This window comes from Orbicella faveolata, unplaced genomic scaffold, assembly GCF_042242905.1.
Source record: "Orbicella faveolata isolate gen_17 unplaced genomic scaffold, um_ofav_v1 contig_1, whole genome shotgun sequence".
Lineage (NCBI taxonomy): Eukaryota > Metazoa > Cnidaria > Anthozoa > Scleractinia > Merulinidae > Orbicella > Orbicella faveolata.
The window spans coordinates 8,982,501-8,987,500 of NW_028301536.1; the positions used below are offsets into that span (position 1 = coordinate 8,982,501).

Here is a 5,000-nt window from a genome sequence, read left to right on the forward strand (position 1 = left end):
GCCATAATATTTAGAGCTTTGTGAAAAGAACACGCTCGTATGTTTTATTAATGAATGCATTGCAATTTTCTTTTTGAATTGTATGCCGAACACGCGAAAGACAAGTTTCTTTGTTGTTTTTTCACACTAGCAGTATACTACGCAGTTTTTTGTTATGCTACACGCAGTGGATACGAAGTTTTGAGTTTGCCACAACGCAATTAAAACCACTATTGTCTTTTGCAATTAACAGGGGCCGCCACCTGCTATTGTTGCCATACTCCGAAAAATCATTATTAGTTTCCGACAAATGCTTTGCTGTAGCAAAACTTTTTTCCAAGCATATTTCAAAAAGGGTTGTGCGACGTGTGTAGCGAGTTTTTCTGTGCTAGCTTTTTCTTTCACATCTTGTTTTCGTTGTATAAAGAGGTGTTATGCTTTTTCAGAAAAAAAAAATCAGAGAAAAAGGCCGGTTATGCCAGTTAGGGATTGCTATTGTTTTGCTCTTCTAACTACTTCCCTCTGAGTATATTTTCATCAAGAATTGTTTTGCCTGTGTCATGAAATTTGTAGTACTCTTTTAAAGATTGCTTGCACTTCAGCAACAAAGCAACTCCTGTAAAAGCTAATTATCTACCTTCGGTACAAGTTTGTAAATGAAAATTTACACTGTCTACACTGTCTAGTTCGATTTACAAGAAAAAATACTGTCTTTCAGACTGGCGCCGGGGCCACTAGATCTTCTGTTCCACTTTTACAAAATTGCCTGATTTCATTGAACAAGTATCTTTTCCTCTCAACACTTAAGCCTTCTGGTTTAATCTGACTGGGAAGGATGCCTTGCTGTGGGACAATCGACGGATCTGTCAGTAGCATGAAAGACTGTCCACGGGAAGAACTGCTTTCTTTAAAATAGATCTTTCCAAGTTCATCCTTCAAGAAGCAGAAGTGATGATACTTCTTAATATTTGGGAGTCTGTTGAAGTATCATGCGAGAAATGATGCCCAGTCATACACTGGCACAATGATCCTGTTGTCGTGAGTTCCTACTTGTTGGGCTTTGTTCACCCCAATGTCACTCAATGTTTCGACCATTACAGCAAGCTCATAAATTGAGGAAATAAAGTTAACCTTGTAGCATTTCTTGATCGTCCCGAGGCAGCGATCAGGCACAAACTTTGTATGTCCAGCAATTAAAAACGAGTAGGTGATATTTTGGTGAAGTTCTGTAATTACTCTCCGTGCAAAGTACCACATAAAGAAGTTATTTTTATTCTTCGGAACAATTGTCTGCATGAAGATGTGTGCATATCTCTCCAAGACCGTGGTTTGCAAAGTGATGGTAAACGTAGCTAATCGCTGAGTTGGCGCCTTTGCCAACACATGCGGCTTCATTGATCAGATAGTTGACTTGCCTTGGGATGGCCTCATAGATCACTCCAAAAATTCCACATTTATGGGGCACTTTAAAATAAATAGGGCCAGGCTGCATCAGATTGCTTGGTATAACTATGCACTTGTTGTGCATAATCAAAGGAGTAATGTATTGTCTGCATAAGTGAACATGGTGCATGGGGTTCACGTAAGTCAATTGTGTCCTCGATGGTTTTAAAATTGTGTTCCACCTCCTTGCATGCTTCCCTGTACACGTTCCTCTCAGCTAACACAAGGTTTAAATGTTCCTGTTGCTTTCGCACATAATCTGATTTTTCATGATCAGGAAGATTTGCCGCTCGAAGCAGTTTCATGGTGTTCTGCTGGCAAGTTGCGCAAAGATGGTTCATTGGTTTCGCAACCACGACATTTGGATAAAACTGCCCCCACAGTTCAACAAACTTTGAGTGGCACACTGCTTACTTCCCAGCTGCTTTGCATGCGGTTTCAAAAACACTCCAGACACCCATTTTTGTTTCATGACAAGATAGAAGTTTAATGTCCTCATCTTTGTACCTGGAAATCCCTCCAGGAAGCAAAATTGCGTTCTCTTCTAGATAGTATGTAAGAAAAACTTTCACATCTTCCACCATAGCATGAGGAGAGTGTTCAGAGGCAGTCGCTTGGTGTTTCCTTGTGTTCTGGACAAAAGGCCATTGTTTTTGTAATGTTCCTTCAGCCGGCGAAAGTGAGAGTAGCTTAAACCATAGAGGGTAAGGAACATTTCACAGTAAATAAACTTAGATTGAAATAAGATATTACAGCGAGGACTTCTGCTCCTTTTCTCTCCAACATTTTCGACGTGGGTGACAGCTTGATTGTTTGCCAGGATAACTAGGTCAAGTTCCCTGGTCGAAAGTTCGAGGCAGCTTTTCAAGTGTGACATAACAGCTTCCTCCGTGAATTGTGATGAGCAGGGACCATCCTTTGGACCTCAGGAACATTTGCAGCCATCTTTGAGAAATTCTTTAACTTTTTCAACCAATTGCGTTTCCCTTTCTCAGCGTTCAATACCAAATTCTTCTTCTTCCGACATCATGTTTGAGCTTTTCAAGTTTCTTGTAAGATAAAACAAGCTACAAGCAATGGTTGCTATAATGACACATCATGCGGAGAGCCCTGGGGTTGAGTGGTTTTATGTGTGTTCGCTCGAAGTCAAAAATTTTTATACTTTCATGGTACTTTTGGATGCCAAAAAAAAAGAAAATGCGAGGAATTATTGTAAAGCTTACCGGTGTGTTGATTGAGGATACAAAACTCAAGAATTTTACTGTTTAACAATGGTAACTTGTTTATGTCCGACATCTTTCGCCATGTTCAACAGATCTACGTGGACCAGGACAGGCTGCATGAAATCAGTTTATTTGGTTCACAGGCAAGTTCAAGTAAAATTAATAACCAGGTAGCTGTTTGGGTTTCAGTGAGCTTATGAAAACAATTTTGCGCTCTAGCTAAATTGTACAGCTTGCTTGCTTTCATGTTGGAATAAATCTCTCCTCAGGAGAAGTTGTACGTTGAAGATGCATGAATCATCTAAAGAAACGTTTCAGTTAAACTAATACAGAGTGATCACTTTGCATTGATAAATTATCGTAACCGTTCAAAACACCTTCGAAGGAAATGCAAACGGATTTAGCGTTTCAAACATTTTGGAAGTAAATTCTAACGACTTTTCCTAACGCTTTGAACGTTTTAGAAGGAAAGTTCAAACGACTTTTCTTAACGGATCGAACGACCTGAATAAACATTTTTAACTGTTTCTCTAAGGGGTCTAGCGGGAGGGCAAGTAATTCTAACAATTATTCCAACGCTTCTAACTATTTCTCAAGCCCTTTTAACAGTTTTCTAATGATTTACAAACTCTTTGAGCCATTAAATGTTAAAGCGTTGGTGTACATTTTCCCGTGGAAGGTCACAACTGTTTAGCGGAGAATCTTTGTTCTATAACATGTTTTGGAATTTTGCATACATAAAGTCTTCCGCTGTTTTCCGAAAACAAGCTTGTATTTTGCTTCTTCCATGGGTAGAAGCACATTGTCATTGTCTTCTATTTGTTCTTCCATGATATTTTTGAGTGGTGAAACAATGAGAACAACAACATTCGCACCATTTGCATTTATTTTGCCTTTGCTCAGAGTTAGCACATCAGACTTTCCCCCAAGCCAGTTGGCAAAATTACAGCAACATCTTTCAACAGAACAGCAGCCTCTTTCTGTTTAGCCTTAAAGCAAAGAAATGTTGAAATTTCTCTCAACAGGATTCTATTTTAAAAACAACCACTCCATTACAAATCATGGCACATGTCAGTCATGACAACTGCGCAAGCCACAAAACACACCTGGATGTAATCATAATTGTCCGTTGTCAAGGTGATGACACCTTTCAAACAATGGGAATTTACCATTTTTGGAGAAACAGGAAATTCATTTTTTTCCAAAGATGCCTACAGCCCCTCTAATTATCTTAGTTCCCACCCCCTACCCAGTGGAGTGTCTCCTGATTTTATCCACGCGTTCAATGATCAAATAAACATGAGAAAATAGAGGGCTGTGAACAGTCTTATTTTTAGTGCAGAGTGCACTATAGCACATTTGCATGATGACGTCATGTACACACTGCATTCTGGTAGTTGTAGTCAAACTCCCGGGAAGTTTAAGAACAATGGCGGCAAACGAAGCATGCAAAGATGACTGTAAAGATGTCAATAAGTCGAACAACAAGAAGCCTTTTTGAACAATCTTAACAGAGAACGATGTTCCTGGGGCATCTTTAAAGGGAAGGAAAGCTGAACAGTTAAAAAACGATGAGTTGAAGTGTTGGTTGAAATGCAGAGGGGCAAGTGTATCTAGAACTCGTATGCAACTACTTCAATGGTAAACATCAAATGTGTGCAGTGCTTTTCCATCCTTGCCTCTCTGTCATTGAATTTTCTGCTCATATTTGATTTTTAGAGTTAAAGATTATATTTCTAGTGGACTACATAGCAAAACAAGAAGATCTGTTAGATCTTATAACCGCGCTTTTAAAATTTAACTGTTTTCTTAGCACTACAGTCACAAGGCAGTACACATTCCAAAGAATTCTTTGATGATTCATTACTGTAGACACCACCTCACTTGGTCAACACAAACTGTATTATTGCACCATCAGTCGTAGCCGTTGTGAAATGTGCGATGAAGTAATAGTCTTAATCTGGAACTTTCTTCGGGATATGTATGGGCATGAAGATATGAACACTATTAACAACAGCTTTCTTTCTTAGAAACATAGTTCAAGAATTGCATTATCCACGGCTATCTTTAGTACGGTGGTTATTTCCCTACCAATGACGTAATCCTTGCATGTTGAGACAAGTTCTTTGCTTGGCTTGCAAATAGTTAATTTTCCTTCCAATCTATGAACTCGCTGCAATGAAACAGCCAAAGAATTTACTTCATTTGCCTAAAACCACAAGAAATACTTGCAAAATTACAAATAAATTAATGACCGTCGCTTCTGGTGAAATAAACTTGCAAAGTAAACACTATCTTATTTGTCATGTAGTGAAAGTGAAAGCTGCAACGTCAACACATTCCGTGGCTGACATA

The 5,000-nt window shown here is 38.9% G+C and overlaps 1 protein-coding gene and 1 pseudogene across 4 annotated transcripts in view; one reads left to right on the forward strand and one right to left on the reverse strand.

The window, feature by feature from the left end:
* LOC110068958 (clathrin interactor 1-like) overlaps positions 1–5,000 on the forward strand; it is a 102,324-nt gene that overhangs the window by 63,657 nt on the left and 33,667 nt on the right. The gene's annotated exons all lie outside the window — the stretch shown is intronic.
* Positions 694–2,041, reverse strand: LOC149117954 (uncharacterized; annotated as a pseudogene).